Here is a 13,072-nt window from a genome sequence, read left to right as displayed (position 1 = left end):
CAAATTGTTCAGTGACATTAGTTACATTTTTTACAATGTTTCAACATTCTCTTCAGTTGTGTTTTCGTTGTTCCATTTCCAGCATTCTAGTTTCCCTGCCCCCTTATCTTCTCATGTTTGCTTTAAAGTAAATGTTAACACACAGGTGGTTTTTTTAGTACAGCACTGATCTTATAGGTAATGTCCTTTATTTCGTGTGTCACTTCACTATTTCACTAACAGGTGATCTCGGGATAGTTTCAGTTCAAGGTTTAAAGAGTGTCTCAGGGCCATAGCCTCAGGGAGTCCTCTGGTTTCAACTGGTCCAGTTAGTCATGCTTCTTTCTTTTTTTTTTTTTAAATAAAGAATTTGAGTTTTTTTCTACCTTTTCCCCCTATTCTATCCAGGACCATCTATTGTGATCCCAATCAGAACAGTCAGTGGTGGTAGCTGGCCAGCATCTAATTCTTCCGGTCTCACTGTAGGTGAGGTCATAGCTTGTATAGGCTATCAGCCTTGTAGGCTTGTTTCTTCTCTGAGATTTTAGTTACATTCTTACTGTTTTGCTCTTGATGAGTAGAGACCAATGGTTGTATCTCAGATGGCTGCTCACAACCTTTTAAGACCCCAGACATTACTCGCTTCACTAGGATGCAGAACTTGGACTTTGTGAACTATATTATGCCAACTGACTGAGTTGTACCCATAGACTGTGGTCCTGAGCATTCAAACCCAGAAAACCAATCTCAGGAGGTTTTTGGTTATGTCTGACGGGTATCTGTAGTTATATCTTCAATGAATATATGTACCTACACACCAAAAATCCCCAAACCCACTGCCGTTGAGTTGATTCCGACTCATAGCGACCCTATAGGACAGAGTAGAACTGCCCCATAGAATTTCCAAGGAGTGCCTGGTGGATTCGAACTGCCAACCTCTTGGTTAGTAGCTGTAGTACTTAACCACTACACCACCAGGGTTTCCTACCTACACATCTCTGATTATTTGCTCAGCATACAGATTGGTAAGTATGGTGAAAGGATACAACCCTGATGCACATCTTTCCTGACTTTACACGGTATCCCCTTATACTGTTTGAATGACTGCCTCTTGGTCTATGTACAGGTTCCTCATGACCACAATTAAATGTTCTGGAATTCCCATTCTTTGCAATGTTATCCATAATAGAAGTATCTATATGTATGTGTGAATACAAGTACCTACACACACGTATTTATTAAGAATATTAAATATACCACAGACTGCCAAAAGAATGAACAAATCCATCGTGGAAGAAGTAACAACCAGAATGTTCCTTAGAAGCAAGGATGGTGAAACTATGTCTCACATACTTTGGACATGTTATCAGGAGGGACCAGTCCCTGGAGAAGGACATCATGCTTGGTAAAGTAGAGGGTCAGTGAAAAAGAGGAAGACCCCCAGCAAGACAGATTGACACAGTGGCTGCAACAATGGGCTCAAGCATAGCAACAATTGTGAGGGTGCCACAGGCCCAGGCAGTGTTTCCTTCTGTTGTGCATAGGGTCACTATGAGTTGGACCCTACTCGGTGGCAGCTAACAACAACATGGATACTTCTGTCTGTTCTCACGTATGTATACATCTATACCTACCTATATACCTATATGCCTATACTCATTCATGTGAGATCATAAACTTGTTTTTTGGTCTTTGTTGGAGTTGTTGCCATCTTATACATGTCAAATTCTTTAGTACAGCCATCTTTTTCTCTTGAGTACTTCTCAGCGACATCATTTACTTTGGTCATGTTGTGCTCACTACACCCACATTCCTTTCCACTTTCCCCGCTACCAAATATAAGAAGTACCTATGATCTAAAGCGTGCTTCTGCCTCATCCCCTCCTCTCCCTGGTAACTATCAATGAACATTGATCTGTTTATATATATCTATTCTTGTCTTCTTGTAATATAGGTGTCATGGATTGAATCACATCCCCTCAAAAATGTGTGTATCAGTTTGGCTGGGCCATGATTCCGGGTATTATGTGATTTTCCTATGTGTTGTAAATCCTGCCTCTGTGATGTCAATGAGGGAGGATGGGCAGCAGTTGTGTTAGTGAGGCAGGACTCAACCTACAAGATTGAATTGTATCTTGAGGCAATATCTTGAGATATAAAAGAGAGAAGTGAGCAGAGAGACAGAGGGACCTCGTACCATCAAGAAAGCAGCACCAGGAGCAGAGCGTGTCCTTTGGACCTGGAGTCCCTGTGCCTGAGAAGCTCCTTGACCAGGGGAAGATTGAGGAGAAGGAATCTTCCTTCAGAGCCAATAGAGAAAGCCTTTCCCTGGAGCTGACACAGTGAATTTGGACTTTTAGCTTACTTTACTGTGAAGAAATAAACTTCTCTTTGTTAAAGCCTTCCACTTGTGGTATTTCTGTTATAGCAACACTAGATAACTAAGACAATAGGGATCATGCTTGACTTATTTCACTTAGCATTATGACCTCCATGTCCATCCATGATATAGTATGTTTCGCAGACTCATCATTGTTCTTTATGGTTGTGTAGAATTCCATTATATGTATAAACTCATTTTGCTTATCTATTCATCCATCGATGGGCTGCTTTGGTTGTTCCCATTTTTTTGCTATTGTGAATAAAGCTGCAATGAGCATAGGTGTGTATCTGTCTGTTTGTGTCACTGCTTTTAGGCTTCTAGGGCATATACCTAGCAGTGGGATTGCTGGATAGTAGGGTAGTTCTAGTTTTTTGAGGAAGCATCGTACTGTCTTCCATGGTGGTTGTACCATTTTACAGTCCCACCAGCAATGGATAAAAGTTCCCATCTCCCCACATTCTCTCAGGCATTTGTTGTTACCTTTTTTTTTTTTTTTTAATCACTGTCATTTTAGCTAGGGTGAGATGGTATCTCATTGTCATTTTGATTTGCAGCTCTCTAAAATCTAATGATCATGAACATCTTTTCACGTGTTTGTTGGCTGCTTGGATGTCCTCTTTGGTGAAGGTTCTGTTCATGTCCTTTGGCCATTTTATAATTGGGTTGTCTGTCTTTTTGTTGTTGAGTTGCTGGAGGGTTTTATAAGGAAATAGTATTGAATTTTATCAAATGCCTTTTCTGCATCAATTGATGTGATCATATGGGATGTTATTGGTGGATGTTGTTTATAGTACAGATTATAGACTATCAAGATGGGATCATAATAGAATTAGAGAAAAATGGGCATTACCAGTTATCCTGGTGCAATTACTGATATGAATTTGGGTCATCCCTGTCTTAGGCTGGGTTCTCTAGAGAAGCAAAGCCAGTAAAGTACATAAATGTATATGTATATATAGAGAGAGAGAGAGAGAGAGAGAGATTTATATCAAAGAATGGCTCACACAGTTGTAAATACTGGAATGTCCCAAGTCCATGGGTCAGGATAGAGGCTCCTCTTAATTCATGTAGCCACAGGGGCTGACAAACTCAAGATTGGCAGGTTAGAGAGCAAGGCTCTTGCTCATAGGCTGCAAAGATTGATGAATCCCAAGACCGGCAGGTAAGACTGCAGGTAAGCTGCTAGCTCAAGTCACAAGAACTGGAGGTCAGATGAACAGGGGCCTGCTGCAGGATCCAGCACGAGCAAAAAAGCCCCCAAGCCTTGCCAGAATGTCTGCTTATATTTGATATAGGCCACACGCCCAAGGAAACTCCCTTTTGACGGATTGGCTACTCACAGTAGATCCCATCATGGACGTGATCACATATCTGATCTCAACAGGGAAGCGATCACAGCATTATATGACTGCCAATACACTTGCCCTTGGAACCTATCCACCATGCTGTGAGGAAGCCCAAACTAAGCTACATGGAGAGGCCCATGTGAACAGGAGCTGAGGCACCCAGCCAACAGCCAGCATCAATTGCCAGACTTGTGAGTGAATAAGCCTACGTACAGATGACTCCAGGCTTCAGCCTTTTGAGCCTTCCAACTGAGGCTTCAGATATAATGGGGCAGAGACAAGAGGTTTGGGATCTGAATTCCTGATCCACAGAATCCATGAGTATAATGAATGTTTGTTTTATACCAATAAGTTTTGAAGTAACTTGTTATGCAACCATAGTAACTAGAACAGATTTGAATATATTTCATAGATTGTTAGCTTTATAACTTTAAAATATTTTTCTACATACTGTAGTATACGGGCCTTCATTGGTACTTTTGCCCCGGGTCCTGCAAATGTCAGGGACTCTTCCTGGTGCTCGGTGCCCAGGGTCAGCAGTGCAACTGCAGGATCTGGGCCCAGTGGTGGGGGCCGTATTCACTGCAGCAGGCCTAGGGTGTCATTTAGACACTGTTCCTGGCTGTGTGGTCTCCAGGATTTGTCCTCTGGCCCTCCTAGAAATTCTGTGAGCCACCTAATATTCTCGGTAAATTCTTTTTCTGCATAAAGCAGCTGGAGTGGTGTCTTATTTGCCTAGTGCTGCTATAACAGAAATACCACAAGTGGATGGTTTTAACAAAGAGAAGTTTATTCTCTCACAGTCCAGCAAGCTAGAAGTCCGAATTCAGGCTCCAGGGAAAGGCTTTCTCCCTCTGCTGGCTCTGGAGGAAAGTCCCCATCATCAGCCTTCTCTTGGTCTGGGAGAATCTCTGTACAGGAACCTCAGGTTCAAAGGACCCTCTCTGCTTCCAGCATTGCTTTCTTGGTGGTATTAGGTCCCCTTGTCTCTCTGCTCGCTTCTCTCTTTTATATCTCAAGAAATTGCCTCAAAACACAATCCAATCTTGTAGATTGAGTCCTGCCTTACTATGCTGCCCATCCTCCCTCATTAACATCATAGAGGCAGGATTTACAACATATAGGAAAATCACACAATACTGGAATCATGGCCCGGCCAAACTGACACATACATTTTTTGGGAGACATAATTGAATCCAGGAAACTCTGGTGGCATAGTGGTTAAGTGCTACAGCTGCTGATCAAAAGGTCGGCAGTTCGAATCCACCAGGTGCTCCTTGGAAACTCTATGGGGCAGTTCCACTCTGCCATATAGGGTCACTATGAGTCAGAATTGACTCAGTGGCAATGGGTTAATTCAATCCATGACAAGTGGTTTCTGTTACTTGCAACTAGAAACCCTGATTGAAACTAAAATTGGTTCCAGGTTAGTTCACTTTGATTCAGTTCAACAGACATTTTCTGAGCATCTGCCACATGGTTAGTTCCATTTTAGGCAATAGTGATATAAAGACAAATAAGATGGTCTTATTAGATAATAATAGCTGACATGTATCGAGCCCTTGGATTGTGCCGACACTGTGCTAAGCATTTTTCCTGCTGTATCTCAATTCTCACAATTACCTTATGTGGTAGGTATTTCATGAACTTCATATTGGACACAAGAGAACTGAGACTCAAAGAAGTTAAAAAACTTTTACAAGGTCACACAGCTAGTAATTGATAGAGCCGGAAGTGGAACCTGGGGCTGTCTGACCCAATGTCTGTGCTCTTAACCATCTGTCTCCAGGTGACACCTGTATTTGGTGGAGGAGACAGCCATACACACAGATAATGTCATTATAATTTCAATGTGTTAAGCGTATTATTCTGGGAGCACGGAGGAGCCCCTCACGCAGCCTGGGTGGAGATACAGAGTCCCTGATGGTTGCAAACAGTTAACATGCTCAGCTGCTAACCTAAAGTTGGCAGTTCGAGTTCACCTAGAGGAGCCTGGGAAGAAAGGCCTGACAATCTGCTTCCAAAAAATCAATCACTGAAAACCCTATGGAGCACAGTTCTACTCTGACACACATGGGTCAGAATCGACTTGATGGCAACTGGTTTTCTGGGTGACAATCCATGAAGACTTCCTGGAAGAGATGTTGTCTGAGCTGAGTCATGAGGGATGTGGGAGACTGGTTAGATGAGGAAGGACAGGCTGGGCACTCCAGCCTCTGGGAATTGTATGTGCAAAGGGCTAAAGGAATGAAATGGCATGACTGGGGTGGCCACATTGCAGTGCGTGGGAGCGATGGGGAGGAAGGCTGAGGCCAGATCACAAAGAGAGCCATGGACTAAGCTGAGGAGCCCAAACTTGATCCTGGAGTCCGTGGAGAGCCATGGAGGGATTTTCAGTTGGTTTCTGATTGGGAAACCTCTGGCAGAGCAGCAGGACAATATTCAGAGTATGTGGCCTGGGAGCTGTTGGGAGGCCTTTGCATAAGCCAGATGAGAAATGAGCAGGGCCTACACTGAAGCAGCAGAGAGAGGAAGTGGAAAAGGACGGAGGGGATGATGTGAGAGACATTGAGGGGACAGAATCTGCAGGGCCCAAATATGGATTTTAAGGGGAAAGGAAGTGCCTCCCTGGGTGACAGAGGAATGGAAAGCCATTCACTGAGATAAACGCAGGAGGAAGCACAGGGTTGTAAGTCTTAAGCAGAGAAGTGGGCAGCCTCAGGGATCTCGGAGCTGAAGATACAGTTAATAATGGCTAATGATTAAAAAAAACAGTTAATGCTCTAGGCTGCATGCTAAGGGCCTACCTCACAGGGCTGTGCCAAAGATTAAATAAGTTAATACACGTAAAGGGCTTAGAATAGTGCCTAACACAAAGTAAGTGCTCTGGAGGAATTTGCTGTTATTATTACTACGATTATTAGCCTTGGTGGTTCAAACGTTAATGTGCTTGGCTGCTAACCAGAAGGTTGGAGGTTCAAGTCCATCCAAAGGCGCCTGGCAATCTACTTGTGAAAAATCAGCCATTGAAAACCCTGTGGAGCACGGTTCTATTCTTACACTCATGGGGTCACCACGAATTAGAGCTGACTCAATGACAACTAAAGAGACAGCAAGAGCCTTCTTTAACAGACAGGGGAACAGGAAACACAAAGTGGTGATGGAGTTTGTTGGCGGTCACACAGCCAAGAAGCTGCCAGTTTGACTCCAGGGCAGTGTCCAGGGACAGGTCAAGCAGTAAGCAAAGTGTTCACCAGTTCACATTAAGCAAGGTACCCATCGGCTTACTTGTGTTTACTTACTAATATATAGTGAACAATTTCACAAAGATGTGGTGAAAAACAGGTGCAATTGTTCACTACAGATGAGTAAGTATGTACAAGGAAGCCCATGTGTATCTTGCTTATTGGGTTATCTGGCCCTGGCAGTGCCTGTAACCCCTACCCCACATCACGCTGTCTGTGGGTCCCAGAGTGTGGGTGGTGATCAGAGCTCAGGGGTGCGTGAGTTCACATGGGCGGGGAGCAGGTGGGGAGTGAAAGGGAGAAGAGCTGAGGCCAAGAGCCAAGGCCCAAGGAACACTAGTAATGCTGCCCACAAAGGCCCTCAGCCAAACTGTGCACCTTCCACCCTTCCCAACCCCCTCCCCAAGCTCTAAGGCACGTGCAGTTCTCCCCTGGAGCATTTTTTTTTTAACAGCATATTCCCAATATATCTGCATCCCACCCTAGATCCTCTGCTTCAGTCATTTTGGAAGGGTCAGCTTTGGGCTGACCTTGAGTGACCCTGGACTTCACAGCAAACTCTTCCCGTACAGGGAGGATGCTGAGTGTCCTCCCCTGAAAAGTGGGGATACGTATACCAAAGCCAAACCAAACTCACTGCCGTTAAGTTGATTCCAACTCATAGTGACCCTGTAGGACAGAGTAGAAGTACCCTGGCCCATACAGCTTCCAAGGCTGTAAGTTTTTATGGAAGCTGACTGCCACATTGTTCTTCTGTGGAACAGTTTGTGGGTTCGAACCATTGAACTTTTCATTAGTGCTTTAACCACTGCACCACCAGGGCTCCTTGGGGATAAGCGTAGTATCTCTTAAAGGTTTTGGGGAGGATTAAGTGAGAATGGTGTACATGAACTCCATAAAGGTTAGCTGTTATTATTACTGAGGCTTGTGTTTGAATTTCCAGGGGTTAGCATGGTGCCTAGGACTTAACAAACACCTGTGTGATAAATGTCTGAATCAGACAGAACACCTTGGTTCTGGTTCTGGCTTCCCTGTTCACTGGCTGTGTGGCCTTGGGCAAGTGACTCAGAGCCTCAGTTTCCTCATCAGTAGGCTGGGGACACTAATCACCACCTTACAAGGTTCCCAGGATAAAATGAGTGAATGTGTGACAGTATTTGGAGAACTGTGTAGTATTCTACAAATACAGTGTATGGTCACTGCTGCCTGTCTGTCCTCCCTGGAGACGGTTGGCAATATGCTGGGGAAGAGAGTAGGAGGCTGTCTTGACCTGGTGGGAAGCTCAGTTCCTTGTCAGACAAGCGGGGAGGGGGCGAGGTAGAGTGGGGTGGCTGGGAGGATGTGACCCAGGCTTGCCAGGTCCAGGAGGGACTACTAAAGCTAATGGACTGTAACCTTCCTCCCACCTGTCCTAGCTCATGTCTAATGGTTTGGCAACCAATGGTGTTACATCCTGGATATACACTTGTCTCTGTACAGATGTGTGTGGACATGTGCACTTGGGGGAGGCTCAGTTACTCCCCGGAGTAAGGAGGTGGCAGGTATGAAGTCTTTGGGAAGTCAGCTTCTCGGATTAATTCTATCCTGACCCCCTCTTAAGCGTAGTATAGATCATTGGTGAACTTGAAGCATTTGGGTTTGTTTGGATGTCTATCTTGATATCTTGAAGCCAAGCAGTTTCATGTGTGTCTATATGGGCTGCCTAACAGTGCCAATGAGTCACACAGGGAACAGGGTCAGTGGTGAGGGTGGTGAGGATAGCCATATCACCACGGTTATACATCATGGGGTACACTTGTGGTAACGGTGGTGGTGGTGGTATTGAGGGTGGACTGACAGTGGCCACTTGGCTGTCCTCTTTCACACATTGTAGACATTTTCCCTGTAGGTCAGGTCTTTCCCTGAGAAGAAATGATGATAATGAGAAGGCTGGGAGGAGGGAGCAGGAGGAGAAGAGACATCTTCATCTCTCAGTACCTAGTCAGTGTTCAACCAGAGACCCCTCCCTGACAATCCAGCTCTCCCAATATTCATTTTTTTCTCCAGAAAGGTATGATTGGGGAGGTAATAGGTGAAAGAAGCCTGCTGGTATAGCACCTTTACCTAGACGGATTGAACATACTCTGCCTGGTCCTTCCTCTAGGCTTTTGTTCAAACTGTCCCCACCACCTGGAATGCCCTCCGTTCAGGTTGATGTCTCACCTGTCTTGAAAGCTTCAGCTCAAATGCATCTCCTTTATCCAGACTTCCTAGGCCTCATGTGCTAGAATTAAATTCTCCATTCGTGATGCTCCTAGGAGGCAAAGTGAACTGCATAGTAGTTCGGTGTGGCTCTGTGGCCAACAAGCCTGGATGGGCCAATGTTACACTGTAAATTGGGTCTCTCCTGGTTTCAGACTATAAGTTCTTGGGGTTCAGCTTTGTGTGGACCGAGACACCAGGGCCTGGAACAGTAGTGTGCTGGTAAATACTTAACCAGCTCTCCGGGAGAAAAAGCCCTGATTTGTAGCACTTGCCAATTTCCATAGTATAAATACTCCCACTGTGGCTGATTTAGAGCTTCCAATGTGAGGGCACTGAACGTGGACTTGAGAAGAGGTGCACACAATGGCTTTTGTGAACTGGTCCCAGCAGCTGGTCATATCTACGCACCGGAAATGTTGACATCAGCTAGCGTCTGGCACATAGTGGACCCTCAATAAACGTTTGAATGAATGAATAAATGAATACTGAAATAAATAAATGACTGAAGAGATGGATGGGTGAGTGGAATTAAATCAAGGGGCTAGAGCAGCGATGGCCTGTGGCTGGTTTGGGGGGCAGCAGGAGAGAGGGGTTGCATCTGTGCTGGGCAGGGGCATTGGTAGCCAGCACGAGGCAGGTCCGTAGTGTCACAGCCCTTGCCCCATGGACTTCCTTTGCTCCCCTAGGCTTCCCCCAAGGCTGAGGCTGCTTTGCATTCTCTCATAAATAACCCGTAATGCCGCTGAATGCGGGTTTTCTTGTTGGGGCTTTTGTTTCTTCAATCATGACAAAAACCGCACTAATGAGTTATTGGAAAAACCAAGCCCCGCTCCAGGCCAGAGAGGCTGGATGAGAGCAGAGGGGGAGGTGCCAAGCTGGTGGGGAGGCAGGGGAGGTGGCTGAGCAATTCCAAAGGGAGCTCTGGCTTGAGAGAGGGAATTTAGAAAGTCTTAATAGCTCACGTTGTGAACGGGTAAAGCAGAGGGTCAGGGAAAACAACGGAACCCCTCAATGAGATGGACTGGCACAATAGTTGCAACAATGGGCTCAAACATATGAAAGATCATGAAGATGGTGCAGGACCGGGCAACATTTCATTCTGTTACACATAAAGTCGTCAAGAGCCAGAGCTGCCTCGAAGACAACTAATAACAACAGCTCACTTGTGTCCAGGGCTTTATGGTTCACATAGACTATCTCAAGGAATTCCTCTCTACAACCAGGCTAAGTAGTGTCATCAATATCCCACCTCTCCAAGTGTGTTCCTGCCTCAGAGCCTTTGTACTCACTGCTCCCTCTGCATGGAACACCCTAGCCCCCACTTGGCTCACTCCCTCAGGTCCTTGCTTGAATGTCACCTCCTCAGGGAAACCTTCCTTGACTACCCTAACTAGATTAATACCACCCATCACTCTTCATCCCTTGCCCTAGTTTAACTTTGTTTTCATAGCATCAGTCATAACCTGACGGGTTTTGGTTGGATTTTCCCCGAAGCAGACCCCAAGACAAGGATTCGAAAGCAGCTATACCAATAAGAGAATGGGAAGTGTTACAGGGAAGGAAAGGCAGCCAATAAAGGATCTGTTACTATTTATCCAGTTATCACTGTGGGCACTGGAGTCCAATCCCACTGGGGAACTCTGGGAGCCTCAGAGATATCCTGCCTGACAAGTGAGGGAGCTGGGGTATTTATGTACCAGCTTCTGTGAGTCATTGATTGAGGACTGCTCCCAGGAAGCTGAGAGTACCTGGCCCTCTGGCTACTACATGGGCAGACAAAGTGGGCCCTGGTGGCCAAACAAGGCTTTGTGCAAAGGTATGAGGGTGCTGGCAATTAGAAGACAGACCGAAGGCACTGAAGTTAGGGTGAGGGGATATGGGCTGCCTGACACATGCCTCACAGCATCTTCTAGACCTGTATGACATAACAATTCTGTTGTGTGTTCTTATCCACTAAAATGGAAGCTCCACGAGGAAGGGGACTTTTTGACATTCACTGTTATATCCCCAGCGCCTGGAACAGTGCCTGGCAATTAAGAAATAGCCCTTGAGTGAGTGAATGCCCATTTTACAGATGAAGATGGTGAGGCCCAGAGAGGTGAAGGGTTATGCTCAGGATTATTTATTCACACACAAAAATATTTATTGAGCATCTACTTTGGGTCCAGCATTTCTGTACGCAGACAAACAGGACCAGAACCCAGTCTCTCTGTGACTTCAATTCTTGGGCTTCACCCCAGGTATCCCCTACCCCTGCCTGATGGGTCTAGGGTGAGGGGCTCCATTGGTGGTGACTCCATTCCATAACCCCTGACACAGAAGTGCTGCTCTGCCCTCTTGGCATGTCTAACCTCGCAAGGATGGGCCTGAGAAGCCTTAAATTGAAGTTCAGGCATGAATTGTGCAGTCAGGATCTACGCTGTGATGTTTTCCCCTTTCACTTGGAATAACAGCAGACATTTTCCCTTCCTCCATCCCAAGAAAGGAACCAAGGTCAGTGTTCTGAGTTTGGGCTTTCTTGCCTCAAGAATCTTTGGGTTTGTTGTCACAGCAGCAGGGACACCCCCCTCCCCATTTCGTTTGGGAGGTGGAGATCCCTTAAGGAGAAGGGAAAAAAGGGTGACCTAGAAAAAGGATGAGGAGAAACTGGTCTGACCAGGAGGGTGAAGGAAGTGGGGGCTTCCCTAGCCTGGGAAGAGACAGATTTGAGGCCTTTTCTGGGGGCCTTGTGTCCTTCTGGCCTGAAGTGCCAGATGGGTCTGTTTGTGGAGATTGGACGCTAAGTGCTGAGGCCTTGAGGGTCCGCAAGAGGGTTTCTGTGGAGACCTCACAGAACCTGCCCAGGGCAGCAGGGCCAGACTGAGGCCTGACCCAGGGTTCAGAGGTCCCAACAACTGGAATCAATTTCCATGACAACCACAAGGCCTGAGGCCTCTTTTCCTGGGCCCCAGATTCTTCTATGACTCTGAAAAGACTGCCCGAACATAACTAAGGCTGATTTCTCAGCTCTCTAGAAAGCAGAGGATTGGGACCAGAATTTATTTGACTTGAAAAAATAAAACAGTATGACATTTATTGCATGTGGATATTGCGGAGTAAATTCAAACCCACTTCAGTGTGGAGGGACCTGAGGGCCTCCAGATGAAGGGGCACACACAGGTCTCCTGGGAAAGCAGACTGCCTGGGTTGAGAAGGCCACAGGGGAAACACTGGAGAAACTGAATTTTTTAAAATGTATTTGAAAATAACATTAATTTATTCCTGATTGTAAAAATAATACATGCTGCTTGTAGAATTGGGAAGAATCAGAAACATGTAAGGACAGAAATGCAAATCGCCATAATCCCATCACCCACGATAATCATTAAAATGGTATTACCTGTCCTTCTCATCTTTATTCTACACACAGCTTTTTACACAACTGAGATCATATTAATATTATTTATGTAATTTATATTCTATGTATAGAGGACAACAGGTCCCTGAGCTCTGCATGGTAAACAAATGAGGAATATACGCACTCAAATGCTCCCACACAAACACACACACTCACATGTTCGTTTGCACAGTGAAGAATGCAGCAGAGGAAAGAACAGTGAACAGTAATGAGTCCCAACCCTGCTACTAAACAGCATGGTGACCCTGAATCATTACTTCACTCTCTCTGTGCCTCAGTTTCTTAATCTGTAAAATGGGGTTGATAAAGTCTCATCCATCTCACAGCATTTTTGGGGGGGTCAAATGTGAAAGTGCTTTACTAACACTAGTGATATTATTATGCTGTGTGGCGGAGTGAAGGAATTAGGAACCCCAGCTTTGACATTGAATTTGCACTGTCGCTTTGAGCCAGTTCTTCAGTTTCTCTGGTTCTTAGT

The sequence above is a fragment of the Loxodonta africana genome, chromosome 1, assembly GCF_030014295.1.
Source record: "Loxodonta africana isolate mLoxAfr1 chromosome 1, mLoxAfr1.hap2, whole genome shotgun sequence".
In the NCBI taxonomy this organism is placed as follows: domain Eukaryota; kingdom Metazoa; phylum Chordata; class Mammalia; order Proboscidea; family Elephantidae; genus Loxodonta; species Loxodonta africana.
This window is presented reverse-complemented; position numbering follows the sequence as displayed.